At 48.0% G+C, this 19,920-nt stretch overlaps 1 long non-coding RNA gene across 3 annotated transcripts; it reads right to left on the minus strand.

The window, feature by feature from the left end:
• Positions 1-9,346: 9,346 nt before the first annotated feature.
• LOC142015328 (uncharacterized) lies at positions 9,347-19,466 on the minus strand. Of its 3 annotated transcripts, none has more exons than XR_012646128.1 (4): positions 19,358-19,466; positions 13,472-13,572; positions 10,988-11,299; positions 9,347-10,207 (listed from the first exon to the last, which is right to left on the minus strand). It is a non-coding gene; the product is annotated as an uncharacterized LOC142015328 (long non-coding RNA). The 3 variants fall into 3 exon arrangements; XR_012646129.1 differs by having other exon boundaries at positions 18,787-19,430; XR_012646127.1 differs by lacking the exon at positions 13,472-13,572 and having other exon boundaries at positions 18,787-19,430.
• Positions 19,467-19,920: the final 454 nt, after the last annotated feature.

Genomic DNA, 19,920 nt, shown 5'->3' on the forward strand with positions numbered 1-19,920 from the left:
TTAAAACTAGCTTTCCTTGACTGGTTCCTGCCTTATCACTTAAACTCTATTTTACTAGTTCCTGAAATATAAACCTCAGTTATACACATTAAGCCATATCATCATATTCATCTAGATAATCGGCACAGAAATAAAGAGCAGTACACGCACCATTTCAGAGAAAATCCATGCACCATGGAGCCATTTGAAACACTGTATCCACAGCTGCTTTTGTGTTAACACACATGGATAAATCAGTTTTTCCTGCAAGAATTATCAGTTACTGAAAATGAGCTTCTGTCAGGTTGTGACTAAAGATGTGCTTTGTATCACCCAAATATCTTTCTGTAGTTGGAACTGTAATGGGTAATGTTGCCAAAAGTAGCAATAGTTCTAATACAACAGGGTACCAAAGTTCCAGATCATGTTCTTTACAGAACTTCATGATTTAAGGAAAATATATTGCACTCCCCAGTCACTGAGCATTTAAAACATGGTCAAGGTGGTGCACAAAGAAATCATACTGCATTTCAGACACTGCACTGAAATGCTTCTCTTTTACATAACAGTTTTTCAGGTTTTTTGCAGTGAAATTGTTGCAGTGAGGCTTTGAGTATTACTGTACTTTTCTGATTAAACCATCTGTAAGTTTCACTTGTAACAATGAGTGCAGGGAAAATTACATCAATTTATACACTAGTCCCCCATGCAACCCTCGCATACCCCAAATTTTGCATAAATCAAGGGAGGGCTTGGGCAGTGGGGGGGTGGGGGTGGAGTTAAGCCTGGGGTGAGTTAGGGCTGCACAGGGGCAGGAGGTTGGAGTTGAGATGGGGCCACAGGGATTGGGGTGAGGCGTTGAGCCAGGTTGTGGGGTTGGAGCCGGGTTTAGGGGGGTGGTGGGCACAGGGACTGGAGCCTGAGCCCCCTGTCCAGTGGAGGGAGCCAGGCTGCAAGGGGTTAAGCCTGGCGGAGGGTAGGGGGTTTTACCCCCCAGCTGCCTGCAGCAGTGGGCAGCCTGGTGGGGGGGGGGGCAAAACCCTTCTCCCTTCCGTCCCAGAATGGCGCTGCTGTTAGCTTGACAGCAGCCCTGCTCTGGAATGTGTGTTTTAGCCCACCTGGCTGCTAGCAGCAGCAGGCAGTAAGGCGAGCTAAAAGCCTTCCCCCTACCTTCCCAGAGTGGTGCCTTGTGATGCCCTGGGGAGGCAGGAGAAGGGGCTCTTAGCCTGCCTTGCTGCCTGCAGCTGTGGGAAGCTATGCAAGCTGACAGCCCAGCAGCTTCAAGTTGTGTGAAACTCACATTAAAGTGAGTTTTGCACATGTGAAGATGTGTAAGCCAGGGGATTACTGTGTTTAAGTGTTCTGTGTGACTCCCACAAAAATGGTCAAGCTTCTGCCTGTTTCTTTTCTTCTATAAGTTGGCATGTGCAGGTTCAGTTCAGTAGCCCAATGTTCAGCTTTTACAAAATATTCATGAAACTTTTCATCTGTTTCCAGGCTGTCCAAACTTTTAAATAACTCTTTCATACATACTGTGAAGCATCAGTGTCTTCCCACTTGACTAAAGTGACAGGGTAACTCACAGTTTCATACACCCAAAAATACCAAAAGGCAGAATTTGAAATCCATCCACCCCTTTTTCTTCTGCTGATATAGTTGCTTTGGTGGTATTCTGCTGAAAACTGACTGAATAAAGTTTTTCTAATCATGGAAAACTGTTCATCTGTGACCTGCAAAGCCTGACAGTCTGAATATCAGCACACTTCATGGAGAGCCCTCAGACATCCCTCTTGATCGCCACGTGAATTGCCACTAACACCTGAAGTCCTTCCTGTCTGTGTCAGAATGTCCTCTTATTTATTTAAGATGGTGCTGCAATGACTGTGTGGATGAACGTACAATAGAACCCCGAGATATGCACACTCAAGTTGCATGACTCGTAGGTTAATGCAACTCTGAGTGGCAGCGAGCTGGCACCTCCAGGCTGCCAGCCACTCAGGGGAGCCAGGAAACTGACAAGTGCAGCAGAGCTGCTCAGTTTCCCGGCTCCTGTGAGTGGTGGGCAGCAGGGAGCCTGGCTCCAGCTCCCTGCCACTCATAGGAGTGGGGAAACTGACCAGCACCCCTGCACTGATTTGTTTCCTGGCTCCCCTGAGTCAGCTTCGCTGCTCCTCTCAGGGGCAGCAGCAGAGAATCTGACTCTCTGATGCTGCTCCTGACACGAGCGGGGAAACTGACCAGCAGGGAAACTGGTCCTGTCAGGAGAGGCGGCCTGACTCTCGCCACCCCTCACAGGAGTGGTTTTCCAGCTCCTGTCACCGGAGGCAGCCTGACTCTTGTCTGCCAGCCCTGACAGGAGCTGGGAAAACTGACCAGTGGACAGCCCAGAGCCAGGCTCCGCCTGCCTGCCACTCACAGGAGCCAGGAAGCTGACCAGCGCTGCTGCACTAGTCAGTGTCCTGACTCCCCCGAGTTATGAGAAATTTGACTTAGGCAAGGTTGCACAAGAACACAAACTCCAGGTAAGTCAGGAGATTTACTGTATACAGGTTCTGAAGAAGTCCAAAAAAATTCTTTGAAATGGTATTAGAGCTCACAATAGAGCTGACTAAATTTTAGACAATATGCATAGCAATGGGTACAAACTGCACTGGTGGTTGTTTCACCTCCCCACTCCACCCCACCCCAAACAGGAGTCTGTAACCCTGACTCAGGAGCACTCTTTTTTTCTGAGCAGTCACCCCACTGCCTTCTAACTCATTAAAATGAATCTGTCTGTTAACAAGTGTATTCTTTAAAATACGAACAAGTTTTTCTGTTGTACTTGCTGTACCTTGCAGATTTATGATCCTCTCAATAATTCTACTCGCTATTGCTTATACCAGGGGCAGGCAAGACACATCCCGTGGGCCAGATGCAGCTGGCCAAGCCTTTTAATTCAACCCCTAGTCCACCTCTGAAGCATGGAGAAACACTGCTCAAAGCAGCTGGCTGCTCCCTATGACCCCCTGCACTGTTTGTGTGGCGGGGGAGCATTGAGTTCTTCACCCATCCCAAGCAAAATCTCTCAGCTCCTACTGGCTAGAAACCAACACAGCACCTCTCAGCATAGTGTCTACCCACCAATATTCATTCCAAACAGAAAATCACTTAGACCGTAGTAGTTAATAATGAAATGGTACCATAGTAAGAATCCTGATTTCCTTCACCTTTCCACACTGCAGTCCAAGAGGTTACACTGCATGCTGTGCCCCTCAGCTGCCTGTATCACTCCCAAGCCTACAACTGTGGGAACATCACCCTCCATCTCCAGAAAGTCCCTACACTCAGGGCTACCACAGGAGGGCAGTGCAGTGTAGTGTCAGTTTAACCTATGCTACTCATGCCCCAGGGGAATTTTTTCAGAGGCTGCAACCGAGTGTTCTACTCACAGAAGGATGTTCCCTCCTCCTGACCACAATATTATTCAGAGGGGTTTCATTAAATCTGCTATCACCTGCCCACATTTCACTACTCCAAGTAGTTTAACTGCGAGCCTGGATTACATCCTAGTCATAAGAATTTTGTTCACTAGTGAAAACAAGGAATTTGGTTCTCTGGGTGCTGCATTTTCACTATAAACCCTGCACACTCAACGGACATTTCTGGCGAGAGACATGGACGATCAACAAACAAGCGTCAAGGCTCACTGTGGCAATGCCTTAGCAAACATGCACCTAGCAAAGCATTTCAGTGCCACTAAGTCCACAGATCCCTAAAGCTAGACCCCAGCATATTGAGAAGATGAGGGGCTTTCCTTGTAAAACGGAAGATGGTGCAAGTAAAGTAGTATTGCCACTTTTGGGCATATGGCCTGCACAGCCAACCCACAGTCCCAGTGTGTGTCAGCCTCCCCAGTCCTTGTGACCCATCCTTGCCACAAACACACCACAGTAATTCCACTCCATGAAAGAGCAACAGTAAGTCTAGTTCAGCACTGGATCTGAGTGAGGCCTTAGAACTTGCCTTAGCTCCAGTGGCACTGTTTTAGATACCTTTTTGAAAGAGATCTTTAATGCTCTGCTGTCACTAAGAAGTAGGAGGTACACCTGGGGAGGTAAGGGTCAGGGTGGGTCTTTGCTGCATAGTTAACCTAGACTTTTACCTGGCTTTGATCCCTAGTTTCCCTGATCCCTAATTGTCCACACATAAAAATCCCTGACCCACATTTGTTATTGCATTGAACCCAAGCCCTCACCTGGCTGCAGTTTTGGGTTAAAATATGGGCTCCAAGTTGGGTTATAAAATACTTCACAGTACATTGTCTCAGAATGGTAGCCATATTAGCTTGTAACTTCAAAACAACAAGCAGTCCTGAGGCACTTTAGAGACTAACAAATTTATCACATGATGAGCTTTCACGGAGACCCATAAAAGCTGATGACCTAGTAAATGTGTTCGTCTCCAAGGTGCCACAGGACTGCTTGTTATTACAATACAGGTGTAAGCTACTTAACTGAGGTGCTGATAGTCCTCCAAATGCCTTCCCACAATTCCTGCAGGATCAAGTTTTCCTGCTCTACTACATACTCCTTTTTTTGGCACTGCACATCACTGAGCAGTTTACATATATATCTATTGCACATATAAACCCCATGCTCCTTGCAGCCTATTTTTCTACACACCCCTCAGACAGTACCTGACTAAACAGAGGTGCTGTCTGGTAAATCCTCCTCCCAGCCTACTGCTAGCTATCCAGAGGCTTACACAAGTTTCTGGCTCACTTTTGGTGTCAATTCAATGAGTAGCAGAATTTGGGGAGATATATCTCAAATCAGCACGTGCATGGGAACAGTGCCAAGAGCCTGGGAGAGGAGATTCACCAGATGGGATTTCAGTGCAAGGACAGAACCAAAAACCTAGAATGCATACTGCAAGGTAAAAGAATCTAACAGAACATCTGGCAACTCCTTGACAACATGCTCCTATCACAAGCAGTCTAACCAAGTATTCAGCACTCCCCTGAGCCTTCTACCATGCTGTCTAGCCTCCCAGCAACAGGTAGTGTTACAAGTATGGACAGCTCACTGAAGTGGAACTGGTCACCTGGAGCATCTAGGGCAGCTGAGTGTAGAAGAGGTGTCTGGCCCTCAAGCCAGAGAGGTCAGAGGCGAGTGCAGCTACTCTGGGCAACTGACTGGGAATTGTCTGGTGGAGTTATGAGAAGAAGCTGCTTGTAGGAACCAGCTGAGGGGTTTGGTGAGGTGGTAGGAAGAGGCTACCGGAGGCAGCTGGCTGAGAATGGTGTGGTAGAAAGAGGCTGGCTGGGCCTTATTTAGTGGTAGACTAGGTGGGTTAGTGGCATGTGGGAACTCGAAACTGGCTGAGGGCCAGCTAAATGTGGTCCCAAATACGGGACAGGGAGCTATGCAGGGAGGGGCAGCTCCTCCCAGCTGCACCAAGCCCCGGGGAAGCAGAGCCAGGGACACTCCCTGCCCAGAGCCCCAGGGAAGCTGGAGCCATGGGCACTCCCACCCCACCATCCCTTAGGGCCTAAACACAGGACTACGCATCCCTTTTAAAAAACAAGTCAAGATGCTTTTTTGACATCCCCAGCACAGGATGGTTGGTCACCCTATGTTGATACAGCCAGTGTTCTCTCCTTAGCTGTTGCTTCCACTATCTCTTCTCAGCTCTCCCCTAGTCTCCTGCTCTGCGAGCCAACAGGGGAAGCAGGCAGCACAGAGGAGGCAGCAAGGCACCCTGTAGTGCAGGCACTACAGCAGCTGCCTGATCAGGCAAGACCTGAAGAAGAGTGCTGCCTAGCTCAGACTCTTGTCTATCTCAGCAACAGCACCGGTATAATAAAAGACATGCCATCACCTTGACTGCCCTGTCAGGAGAGCAGGTTAGGGCCTTAAACCAGAAGCTGGGCAACAGGGGGCGCTATGAGGTCCACTGTTATCAGATGCAGCGTATGACAAAGGGCACTGAGCAGCAGACAGGATGTGGTCCAGAAAGATTAGCGATAGCAGGGTCTGATGCATGGCCACAGGAGAGCACAAAAGCGCTGCAATCAGAAAGAACCCCAATGAGCTGGGAAACGCAGCCATGACCTGGCTCAGAGCAAGACTGAGAAAAGGGAAGCAGACCAGATGGAAGGCAAACAAACAATGCCAGTGGGAAAGGCCAAGGAGCTACTCCAAGGAAAGTTTACTCTGATTGGTAGGACTAGCGCTGTGGAACAACTGACTGTAACAGTAGGATGAGGAGCTGTATTCAAAGGTATCAGCTATGGAATAATATATTGTTTCACTTTGAAAGCTAAGGGTTTCTACGTTGTAAATCCACTGACACCAGTGAAATTAAATGGGCGGTGGTTGGGGGCAGGGGAGAAACTGGCCCTGTAGATTTAATTCTCTTTTTATACCGCTTCAAAAATATCAAACGGCTTACACTGTTCACAACCCAGCCCCAGGGCTCCTCCCCACTTCCAGCATCCACTCCTGCCCTCCTGCACACACGTATCCAGCCCTGATTTCCAGCGGCTCACTTGCATACCTCCACCCTCCCCCATTTATGCCCAGCCTCCTACACCTCTCTCTCACACACTACCAGCCCCAGTGCCGAGAGGCAGTAAAATTAGGACAAGGCAGGCACTTTTATAGAGCAATAACCACTTAACTGTAGGTATGTATTTTTAATTGTTACCTATTTTTGTTACAATAATGCAGTATATCTTTTAAATGAGTGCTCAGTCAACAGTGTTATTTCGAATGTTTGTTTTTCATGGATTGCCATTGAACTCACTCACTTGCAAGCAATTTAGCAAGTGTCACGCATTTCACCTGAGGAAATATGGTCACCCTACACTTCACAGGGTTGGAGGGAGGCCTCTGAAGTCAAGTTCAAGATGTGTATCTTTAAAACACTTAATGGCCTGGGGCCAGCATATCTAAAAGATGTCCCTAAAATTCTAAGATTAAAACCTTGGCCAACAACTCCACTTCTCAGGCCCAGTGGAACCCTCAACAATAAGGGTGAAGCTGGTCTGTGCTGGAAACAGAGCTGTCTTGGGGAGCACTACCAGGCCAAGATTGTGGAACGGACTCCCCCACACAAAGCTAGGACCATCGCAGGCCTCATCACCTTCTGAGTCCCTTTTAAGGCCCATTTCTTTGACCTGCCTTCTTGAAGGAATATGTTGCAATACTAAAAACAAAAACACAGCATAAACCCTCCTAAAACAAAACATTCCACTGCACACCCTAGGCAGAGGATGAAAGAAACAACCTCATTACTGATGTGAGTCGGGCCACTTAATGTAGCATTTCCTAAATGGTGGGTACTGAGCCCAGTGAGTGAAAGGGGATGTGGGGAGAGCAGGCACATTCTGCACTCACTCTGCAGCAGTGGCTCCTATCATATGGGCTAGAACAGTTCCCTGCACCAGGAATTGCCAGCGACTAATTAGGATTTTGTGGCGCACTGAACCAGAGCCAAATGAGGGGAGTAGGGAGAGAAAGCCCTCAATCACAGCAAGTGTCCCATCCCTTCCAGCCTCAATCCCGCCCCTTCTACCCCTGGGCCTGTCCACAGCTCCACACCATTCCACCACTCAGCCCAACCCTGTGCCTCTATCACCCCTTTGGCACTACAATCTGTTTGGCTCTCTCTCATCCACCCATCCCCAAGGCCAGAGAAGGTCTGTCCCAGTGTATCATAGCCCCATGGCCACACCCAGGAGTGAGTGTTCCCCCAGCCGAGGCCACAGCAGGAACCAAGATCTCTTAAGGTCCAGTCGTTGCAGCCAGGGGCCAGATGCCAGGACTTCTGCGAGGAAGTGGGGTCAGGGCATGGGGACTTCCGCCAGGGCTTCAGGCTTCTGCCACCCATATTATAAATCTGCTGGGCTGCCCATTTATTTGGAGCCCCCAGACACAGGCCCCATGAGCCCACTGGTTAGTCTGCCACTGGGTGTTGCAAGCTGGTTCATGTCATGGCAGCATCAGAGGGCAGCTAGGCCAAACCTGCAACCTTGTATGTCAACATGCAATGCTCATCAAATTTGGCTGAGCTGCGCTCCTCAGAAACTCCATGAATTTGGACCCTAGGTGGGTTGAGAGGGAACTGCCTTAGTAAGAGTTTGAGAACAACCAATTAATGCACAAGTCAAAGTTGTCCAGATTGTTATTTGTCCTTCAATTTGAAGAGGCCCCGGAAATCAGTGGTTGATTTCTGTGAACAGGAGTGACTGGTCAAGCCAATTTGAGCTTTGAACTGTCTGTGGGACACTGAACAAGAGATATGATGGGTCACCTGATTGACAGACACGCTTGTGCCGAGATTTACACTGCTTCTGATTTTGCTCTGGCTCAACAGCTCTCCTGCACCCACAGAATATCTCCAGTGTCGATGAGGCTTTGCCAGGTAGAACAATCATGAACTGGATCTTTCCAAAGCTCAAATGTTTTAACACTCCAAGGATAACTTTAGAGCAGCAGTGTGGAACTTTTTTGGGTTGGAGGCCACATACAAGTAAGAAGCACAAAAAAAAAAAAAAAATCACCACAGCACACCCCTCACTGACCTGGCCTCAAAGTGAGGAGAAAAACCCTCAAGATGTGGCTCCAACTGAAAAGCAAGAAGAAATTAAAAACAAAAAGATATTCATATTACTACCCTCAAGCTCCACCTCAGAGCCTAGGGGGACCAGGCTCAGGAGATTTAGTGGGGCCACCTAGGCTATAGGGTGGAGCCAAAAATGAGGGGCTCAGTGCAGAGGAGGGGGCCGCTGGGGTGGGGATATGGGGTCTGGGCAGGAGATAGGGTGCAAGAGTATGGTCGAAGCAGGCTGGGAGTGAGGTCTCGGGGGGTGCAAGGCACGGTGGAAGGGACGCGGGGTACAGGAACATGGAATCTGCAAAGGTGAGTTTGGAGTCTGGAGGAGGGTGTAGGAGTGGGGTGAGGATGTAGGGTCTTGACAAGACTGGGTAGGGAAGCAGGGCAGAGCCCTGGGCCCCCTGCCAGCAATGCCTCCACACCTCTCTTGGTGGCTGCAATTCAGCCAGTAAGAGCAACAGGGGGCTGCATGTGCAAAACGCACTTCCCTGCAGCACACAGTCACTTTCTTACCATGCCAGTCAGAGCCCACAGACTGGATCCACCTACAGCTTGCCTGGATTGGGCCTGTGAGGCTTAGAGCTTGCACCCTCCCCTTACCGCCACTGACACTCCAAGCTCTGTCCTCTCCCAACCTGGCTGAAGCCCTCCAATCTAAAGACCATGATAATCAGGTATATCTCCAGTACAGAGCACTGATGGGATCACACAGCTCACTGATAAAGAAAATATACTGTAAAGATGGACAAACACTTTAACAACATCCTCAATCAAGAGTCATTTATTAATGAAGAGGCAACTGATCAACTCTCTCAGATCAACAGCAGCAGCTCTTGCTGGTATCCCAGTGCTGATCGAAACTGTGAAAACGATTGACCTGAGGTCCTCAGAGGATTATAGAAATTCTTCATGTCATTTCTGTGTAGGATTGATCAACTGTACCAGATCAATATCAGCATCTGTTGTTTATATCCCAGGGCTGAATGTAACTGTGAAAATGATTGACCTGAGGTCCTCAGAGCATTATAGAAATTCTTCATGTAATTTCTGTGTAGGATTGAACCTCATCTGCCTTGCTGCTCCACCATGAGTTTTGCATCTCTAAGTTTACACTGGACAGTCCATTTGCTGTTCTTGGGAGGCCACTTTTTTAGATGCTGAAATGCTCTCTGCTAAATAGGCCCTAGGGAACAGATATTTCTCATTCAAAAAAGTCTCCCTATATCAGTATGGTTTCATTAAACTAATCTTGATGTTGTGTGTGGAACCTAGGGTATTAGACAGTCTCTGAATGATATCCAGCTTTCCTTGATCTTATTGACATTTGCATTGCTATACGTTGGCTGAACAGTCATTCAACAAAAGCCTATTTCACATACGTCTATTTCAGTTTGGTGGAGACATTAAGCTTTCTGGATGCTTATTTACCTGTGGTTGCCTACTGGGCTATATCCAGATATTCATCTTGGAGCCTGTGATCTGTCCAACATTCTACATTACTCACCGCCTTCGCTGTTCAAACATCCTGTTTGACTACATTGTCAGAAGAGACAATCAGCTGCCAGTGCCTTTAAGACATCTTGTTACATGATGCTCAGATGTTATGGTAATGAACGCTAGGTAAGAACTTGTACAGAACAAAATAAACGCATAAATCATTAATATCTGTGACGTACTCAGTCTTACATGGAAAACATATGTAAAATACATGCAATTATTTCAATATATGATATGGCTTTGAAATAACACAACCTGTAAATAGTCAAAGATTATCTTTGCCATATTCCTGAGGACACGCAAATTGCTTAAAGAGCACCATTTGTAATCTAATCCATAATTATACCATATTTATAACAATACTGAATGCTACAAAGGTATTCCCTGTGCAACTACATGTGCCACAAGGGAAAAAAATTAACTTTGCTAATTGCTTGCACATGCACATGACCGCTCAGGCCTCTAGCAACGGGGAATATCAGGCATTATAGCAATAAATGAGAATGTAGATGGGGATAACAGCAGAATATGAAACTGGTGACACAGGTGGAAGGCTGATCAGAAAGAGTGTAACAGGTTTCCTATCTTTATACTCCTTTTTCCCCCCCAAGGTAGGAATGCTTTGTGTTCAGTTCAAACTTTTCTCACCTAAAATGGAAAAGTACTAGATCCAAAATGGGTTCCAGCACCAAGTGGTCTGGCCATGCGTCTTTGTAGGGTCAACCAGTTTGTGCTTACAGGAAAAACAAACCTATGTACAGAACAATGTCTTAAGCATGGGCCATTATGTGTCTGGAGCGTTAACGCAGTAAACCCTCGATCAATATAACGGACTTCAGAAATAACGGATGTTGTCTGCCAGCCCTCTTACCCGCCCCCACCTCCCCCCAAATAAATGCTGGAGACTCACCAGGGCCACTGTCGGGGCTGGAGGAGCTGCTAGAGTGTCTGGGGCCGCCGAGACTGCTGGTGCCACTGCAGCAGCTGGGGCCACCAGGGCCAGAGAAGCTGGGGTGCGGGGGCTGTAGCAGAGTGCAGGAGCTCTCTTCCCACAGCACAGAGCATGTTGGTGCCCAGCTGCCAGTGCCTGCAATGGCGAGGAACAGCAGCCATGTTGTTGGAGACTGCTACCTGCTGGCAGGCAGGCAGTTCAGAGACAGGGGCTGGAGGAGCTGCAGCAGGTGGAAGGAGTCAGGCCAGCATTCAGCTCCTCTTCTGGTAACTAGAAGAGGGAGATGGAGATGTGAGGGGAAGAATGGGGCAGGAAAGGAGAAAGGAAGGGGTGGGCAGAAGACAGCGGGGGAGGTCAGTGCATCATCATACAGTATAACTATGGATATAACAGACACCCCTTCCCACCATTAGTCTATTATATCAAGGGTTTTCTGTAATGTTCCTTATTAATGCATTTAGAATTATATACAAATCCACACTTCATATTTCTAACTTCACCTATGACTGATACATGCAAAAAAATATGCACATCCAGCAGACTGTAACTTTAAAAATGCCACGATATATTTTGCCTAAAGCATCTTCTTCTTATGCATATTCATAAGCCAGTTTTCATAAAGCATTGGGGCTGTGACAGGGGTTTGTCTCGAGTTTTGACTGAGTAGTTGTACTGAGCTAGAACTGTGTGACAATCTAAACCTCAAAGTGTTGCTTTTAAAAGCAGGGTTTTTCCTCAAAATATTCCTATCCCCCTTTCTTTCCTAATCGCTTTCTCAGGCTTCGTGTGTAATTCTTTCATTGTGAGCCAGTGCTTATCTTCATGAGATTCTTTTGTAATCTTTATGGTCCAGGTCACCACAAAACCATCACCTTACATTTCTTTTAACTGACAAATGCAAATGTCATAACTATGTAACTACATGAGCCTTGTGCTTATCCTTCCTTACCCCACCTCTTCCTACTATTTGATACACTCATTGCATCACTATTCTTAGGAACAAAGGTTAGGGCTTTTGTACAGCAAACTGCATCTTGAGGCAATGTCTAAATGATAACAGAACTTCTTATTTTAAAAGTCCCAACACTGTAGCCTACTATATTTTAGATTATACTCTTCAGCACAGGAATTTTCTTTTTGTCCTGTACAGTGCTGAGTATTTAAAACAAATCAGTGCAGATAAAGTATATGTTACGTTGCAAGAATGTAACACTTCCCCCAAAATAAAGGAAAGGCAAAATAATCCTTAGCAGCTGGAAAATGAGTTGTAGTGAGAATTAAAATGACTCTCTTGGCACTGCACCTGATTGTCTGTGCCCAGTGTCAAGAGCAGCCACCAGAGATTGTGATGGGGGGAAAAAAATGTATAAAAACAGAGTCCTCAGCTGGTGGGGCAATGAGAAAACAAGGTGGTCTTAGCAAAAAGACGACCAACTGTCCATCTCTCTGGGGGTCAGGGATATATAAGGAAAAAAAACAGTTTGAAATCTCCAGAAGGAGAGAGAGTAGAAGTCCCATATGCATTTGTTAGTTTAATCATTTTGTTTGATTATGACATTCTGTTGCTCTAATACCTAGATCCCTCCAGGACATAACTTACTTCCAACCCTGGAGAAAGATGAATGAGTGGTGCTAGTGCTGCTGAAGACAAATGGTAATTTACGAGAAAATCTGACCCTAAAAAACTGCTTTGGAACAAGATGACCTCCCAAAGGGAAGCCCAGAAGGATGGGGCAAGCAATCCATTTTGTGATGCTAATTGTAGCAATGATAGAAAATAAGTAATACAGTTCTGGTGGTCCACTGAAGCAGTGGTTTTCAAGCAGTGTGCTGCGAGAACTGTCCAAGTGTGCCATGAAATTTCACCCATTTCCCCCCATGCTGGCTCTGATCCTCCAGGAGCCCATTTGTACTGGGAGGCAGCTGAAATGCAGCTTCCCAGCCTGAACGGGCTGGCAGGGAGTCCACCCCTACTCCCTGCTGTGGCAGGGGGACAGAGAAATGGAGAGTGGAAGCCTGTTGAAGATGGGATGCAGTTTAAATGCTGCGTCTCAGCTCCAATGGGGTGGCAGCAAGGGGAGCCTGCTCTCTGGACCCACCTTCTCCCCCACCCCACACAAACATTTCAATGGTTAATTACTCAACATCCCATTTGATCATTATTTAGCTTGCTGTATGCTACTATGCTGCAAACTTCTCTAGTAAGATCATAACCACAGTAAATATGAGTAAACTGGACATTTATTAGCAATCAATTCAGCTGAAAAAAAAAATGAGCGAGCCACAGAATTGTCTGTCTCACTGAAGTGTGGCATGTTACTGAAAAAGTTTACAATCACTGACATAATAAAGTTGGCCCAAACTCCATATGTAGTGAGTATGATGGAACCATAAAGCACATTAGGATTAGCTAACATGTTTTATTTTGGCTTAGTAACTTACTTTGATCTGTCTGTTTTCAGTTGCAATCACTTAAATCCTCAGCATGCAAACCAAGATCAAGATTCCAAAGAAGGCAGGCATTCCAGAAAGAGAGAAGAAACCTAGAGCATAGGATGAAAGTGGGATATTGCAAGTACTAAAAGGGGGCAGCAGATGAAAAGTCAATATAGCAACTTAAGAATGAGACCCTAAGTCCATGTCATGTTTAAGAACAGAAGCCGATCACATACACGTTGTCAGAGCCAACAAGAGAATTGCTAAGGATGTACATGGTGAACACTTTAGCCAAAAGCTTCATTGTCCCAGAAGAAGGGAAAGAAGCCAGGTTACTAACAAGGTAGCCACAGATGGAATGAATGGACCCATCCAACAGAATGTTTAGATTTAAAATCATGTTCTTCTTGTAGCAAGCTATAAATAAAATCTGCATAAAGGACCCACGCTTTTCAGCATGCTCTGATGCTACAGAGTTACATTAGACAACCAATGGATTTTTATTTGAAGTGATGATATAATCAGTATTTACTTTTACATTACTTTCATTTTATTTTTGGTGCAAATTTTTGCTGTATCACAAAATTTTGTTCTTCAAATGAACAACTGCACTGCAGAAGTTTATTAAGGGAACCTAGAGGTTTGGAGCAGACCATATGGGGTTTTAGGCTGCCACAAAGAAAAGTCTTTTGGGATTTTTCTACATCCAAAATAATTGAGATCTTTTCCACTGGTGAATAGATTCATTTTAATAATCAAAGTTCATATCACTCTCTTTTTTCTGTGGGTAGATGCTGCATAAACTCTGCAGACACAGAGCACCCAGACTGCGACTGTGGTTAATATTTGTTGCAAAGCATAGCATATATGGTAGACCCCTGAGATACACACACTCAAGTTGCCCATATCTCAGATTAATGCAACTCTGAGTTGCAGGGATATGGCGCCTGGAATTTCCCATTCCTCTCAGGAGCGTCAGACTGACTCTTGGTTCTGCTACTCCACTTTTGTCAGGACACTGGTCGGATTCCCCTGTCCTGCCAGTGGCCAGCCAGAGCCAGGCTCTCAGCTGCCCACCACTCACAGGAAGCAGGAAACTGACCAACCAGCTCTGCTCCGCTGGTAAGTTTCTTGGCTCTGGCAAATTGTGTGAATTTTGACTGACATGAGGTTGTGCAAGAATGCAACCCCCAAATAGGTCAGGGGTCTACTGTATAAGTGCTATTTCTCTTTAAGTGTTAAAACCCAGCCAAAGATTCAAAGCTGAGATGAACTCTTATAAAATACACTAGATTCTCAAAGCTCTGAGCTCCTCAGAAAGAGTTTGTTCACAACACTGGAAAAAAACGTTATATGATCTTTTAAAAGGTTACAGCTGAACACTGACTTAACTTTGAAACTTTACCATCCAGAAGAAAATGCTGCTTTTTACCATCTTACTTTATACAAAACAAGCACAGAAGCAAAGTGTTAGGTTTTTTTAACCTTTTCTTCAGCATAGTTAAAACAGTATTGTATTTTCTTGTTTTATTATTTTTGCCTTGCAAACTGCTCTTCTCTGCACAGCACAAGCTCAGGCTCTGCAAAGTAACATAGCTGCACAGACAAACAGACATTCACCGGACAGTCACCGCCAGCCTCAAGCTGGGCAGCCCCCAGCCAATAGGGTACTGTCCCGCCACAGTTCACCTGCCTCGCTGGATGCGTGAGGCTTAAGGTTCCTGAACCTGACAAGTGACTGAAATTTGGGCACCAGGCAAACCAATAAGAAAACCAACAAGAAATGAGAAACATCAACAATTCAAGCTTGCTTGCTGGAATGTGCGGACCATGCTGACCGGCTTGACTGAAGATCTTCAGGCCATCAGTGACATCCGAAAGACCGCTGTCATCAACGAGGAACTGAAGAGGCTCAGAGTTGATATCGCTGCACTGCAAGAGACACGACTCGCAGATTCGGGATCTCTAAAGGAAAAGGACTACACCTTTTTCTGGCACAGTAAAGCCCAAGAAGAACCCAGAGAGCATGGTGTTGGCTTTGCTGTCAGAAACACCCTTCTACAAATGGTGGATTTAGTGACGGGCGGATCAGAAAGACTTCTTCGGATCACGTGTCAAACTTGCGCCGGTCCTGTCCGCCTGATCAGCGCTTATGCCCCAACCCTGTATGCCACACCAGAAGTAAAAGACAAGTTCTACAACGTGCTTAGTGCTGCTGTAGTGCAAATACCTGCTCGTGAAAAACTGTACATCTTGGGTGACTTCAATGCAAGAGTTGGAGCTGATTGGGCCTCATGGCCTTCCTGCTTAGGACACTCCAGTGTGGGAAAAATGAATGACAATAGACAGCGTCTCCTTGAACTGTGCACGTACCACAATCTGTGCATCACAAACACATTCTTCCGAACGAAGCCACAGCACAGAGTGTCGTGGAGACACCCACGCTCGAAGCACTGGCATCAACTAGATGTGGTCATCACTAGGCGTAATAACCTCAAAAACGTCCTTCTGACACGCAGCTATCATAGTGCTGACTGTGATACAGATCACTCGCTAGTTTGCTCCAAGCTCAAGCTGAGACCCAAGAAGCTGTACCGCTCTAAACCTGCTGGAAGGCCCCGCATTGACGCCAGAAAGACGGCAAACTCGGAGAAAGCTGAAAAGTTCAGAGAGACCCTCCAGGAAAATCTGCACAGCGGCCCTGGGGGCGTTGATGCGACATCCAAATGGCATCATCTGAGGGATACAATTTACAACACGGCCTTGTCGGTGTTTGGAAGAAGAGCTAGAAACACGAACGACTGGTTCGAAGTTAACTCTGACGAGATGATTCCAGTCATTGAAAAGAAGCGCCCTGCACTCCTGGAGTACAAATGCTCACCGAGCCAGAGTACCCAGCAAGCACTTAGAGAGGCCAGAAGAACAGTACAGCAGACAGCCAGGCGCTGTGCCAACAACCACTGGCTCCAGCTATGCAGCAGCATTCAGACCTATGCCAACTTTGGTAATCTCAGAGGAATGTACAAGGGTATGAAGAAGGTATTAGGACCCACCCAGAACAAGATGGCACCTCTGAAATCCAAATCTGGTGAAGTCATCACTGACAAAGCCAAACAGATGGAGCGCTGGGTTGAGCACTACTCCGAGCTGTACTCACGCGAGATTGTGGTGGTTGACACAGCCCTCGATGCCGTCGAGCTCCTACCAGTAATGGACAAACTGGACCAAGAGCCGACTGTGGATGAACTGAAGACAGCCATTGACAGCATTGCAGCTGGAAAGTCCCCTGGTCAGGATGGTATACCACCAGAGGTAATCAAATGTGCCGCAGACACACTCCTGGAACCCCTGCATGAGCTACTGTGCCTGTGCTGGAAAGAGGGCGAGGTTCCACAGGATATGCGTGACGCTAACATTGTAACGTTGTATAAGAACAAAGGAGACAGAAGCGACTGCAACAACTACCCTGGAATCTCCCTCCTAAGCATCACTGGTAAACTGTTCGCTCGCGTCATCCTTGGCAGACTCCAGAAGATTGCTGAGAGGGTGTACTCCGAATCGCAGTGCGGATTCCGCGCAGAGAGGTCTACCGTTGATATGGTCTTCTCTCTAAGGCAGCTGCAGGAGAAGTGCAGGGAGCAGAGAAAGCTACTCTACATAGCCTTCATCGACTTGACCAAGGCTTTTGACTTGGTCAGCAGGGATGGTCTGTTCAAACTGCTCCACAAGATAGGCTGTCCTCCACGGTTACTGAAGATGATCCAGTCGTTCCACAAAAACATGAGAGGAACCATCCAATATGACAGCGCATTATCGGATGCTTTCAGAATCAGGAGAGGCGTCAAACAAGGATGCGTGCTTGCTCCGACATCGTTCGGGATCTTCTTCGCACTCCTCCTGAAGCATGCCTTTGGATCTTCAACAGAGGGCATCTTGCTGCACACAAGATCCGATGGGAAACTGTTTAACCTTGCAAGGCTGAAAGCTAAGTCTAAGGTGTGAGACGTCCTCATCAGAGACATGCTGTTCGCAGACGATGCTGCTGTAGTGTCTCACACAGAAGACCAGCTTCAAAAACTGCTGGATCAGTTCTGCAAAGCGTGCAAGGACTTTGGGCTTACCACCAGCCTAAAGACGACGAACGTACTCGGTCAGGATGTTGCTGAAACCCCATCAATCAGCATTGACAACTATACATTAGAGGTTGTCCACGAGTTCGTTTACCTAGGGTCCACCATCACTAACACCCTGTTGTTGGACACTGAGCTAAATAGGAGGATCGGAAAAGCGGCCACAGCTCTGTCCAGACTCAGCAAGAGTGTGTGGAATAACAACAAGCTGTACACTCACACCAAAACGCAAGTCTACAAAGCCTGCATCCTCAGCACCCTCCTTTATGGCAGTGAGACTTGGACCCTGTATGCCCACCAGGAAAAGAGGCTGAACGTCTTCCACTTGCGCTGCCTCAGGCGCATCCTTGGAATATCATGGAAGAACAGAGTGACCAACACCGCCATCCTCGAGCAAGCTGGAATCCCAACCATGCACACCCTCCTCAGGCAGCATCAACTCCGCTGGCTTGGCCATGTCCACAGGATGAATGATGGAAGGATTCCAAAAGACATCCTGTATGGTGAGCTAGCCTCTGGCAAAAGACCTCCCGGACGCCCCCAGTTGCGTTACAAAAATGTCTGCAAGAGAGACCGCAGAGAGGTACACATCGAGCTGGACAACTGGGAAGATCTAGCAGACGACGGCAGCAGATGGAGGCAGGGGTTACACAAGGGCCTTCAGAAGGGCGAGTTGAAGATCAGACAGCTAGCAGAGGAGAAGTGAGCGCACAGAAAGCACAATAAGGACTTGCCAGACACCCACTACATCTGCAAGAGATGCAGCAAGGACTGTCACTCTCGTGTGGGTCTTTATAGTCACAACAGACGCTGTAAATGAAGTCCTCAATTGAAACTTTAAAGGGCGCGATCCATAGTCTATGCAGACTGAAGGATGCCTACTATTATTTTTGCCTGTGCTGCTGCTTGACTGAATAGTTCTGGCTCCAAATGAGGTATAGTCAATCAGTTTGTGATTATGAGATTCCACTGCACATAATCCATCTTCACACAATAACTTAAAAAAAACCAGAAAAACATGTGCCTAGCTGTTTTGGAAGGAACTAGGTACTGACCCAGGTAAAGTATAAGCTTGAATTATTTAACACAGGGGCAGCAAAGGGAAATGACAGGAAATCTTTATACCTATTAGCAAATAGAGTGAAGGTTTATCTACCGCAGGCAAAGGTTTATTTACCCCATCTCACTGACCTCTCAGAAGCAAATCCTGGAAGCCTGATTAGACTAGGGCTGGATGACCCAGTCTCTTCAGGGAGACGAGTTTCTGCTGTTTGGAAGCCTACACCAGGCAGAACACGACTAGCCACCGAGACACTTCAATTACAGCCTCCTCAAGGGGCCTGTGCTAGCCGCTCTCAGCTAATAATGAGCCTCAGGGACTGTGCAAGGTGGAGGGCGAACGTTCGTTATGTGAACCCCAACTAAAGGGCCCCTCAACCCCCGCCCCAAGGCCAGCCACAGGCACTTCACTGCGATACAGCCACGTGCTGAAGGGGCGCGCGCGGCACCTGCACTCCCCCAGGGCGTCCCCAGAGCCCGCCACCGCCCCGCACTCTCTGCATCGCGCGCGCCCCGCCGCGGCCAAGCGCTTGGGTAGAACTCCAAGCTCTCCGCGGGCCGGGCTCGCGCCTCCAGTCGCTGCCCCCGGCTAGGTGCTCTGCCGTCTGCAGGCCCGCAAGTCTGCTCGGGGCAGCCCCGCCCCCTGGCGCAGCGACCTGCCGGAGAAGGAGAAGGGGCTCTCCCAGGACCGGAACAAACCTACTTATTGGGGGGAGGGGCAGAGCGGGCACCACGGGTGTTCCATTCTCAGGGGGTGGGGCCCAGCGGCCGCTCCCCGTCACGCGTCCGTACGTGCGCCGCTCCGTTCTGGAACCTTCCCCAGGCGAAGGCGGGGGAAGGAGTAGACTCGCGCCAGAGCTTCCCATATTCGGGCAGCGCCGGAAGCACCTACGTCATGGCGTCGTCTTGTAGCGTCTCTGCGGGCCGCGAGCGGAACGTGACGGCGGTGTACCCTGCCCAGCACCTTGGAAACCAAACAGTAAACAGCTCGCGGGGGAGGGGCGGCTGCGGACGCAGGCGCGCGGGGAGGGCCCGAGTAGGGCAAAGGGCGCGGCGCGCGGCCCTGTGGTGAGGCGGGGTTGAGAGCCGGGTGAGGCGTGTGAGGTGGCCGGAGGCAGGGTGGGATGAGCTGCGGGGCAGGGGCAGGCGTCTGCGACCAGCCTGCTTGGGGGCGGGGCGGAAAGGGCACCCGGGCTTCTGAGTTCCCCTTGCATGCGGCTGTGGCCTGCCCGAGCCGAGCGCTGGGGCGGCTCTAGAGCCCTGTGC

The sequence above is a fragment of the Carettochelys insculpta genome, chromosome 6 (assembly GCF_033958435.1).
Source record: "Carettochelys insculpta isolate YL-2023 chromosome 6, ASM3395843v1, whole genome shotgun sequence".
Taxonomy (NCBI): Eukaryota; Metazoa; Chordata; order Testudines; family Carettochelyidae; genus Carettochelys; species Carettochelys insculpta.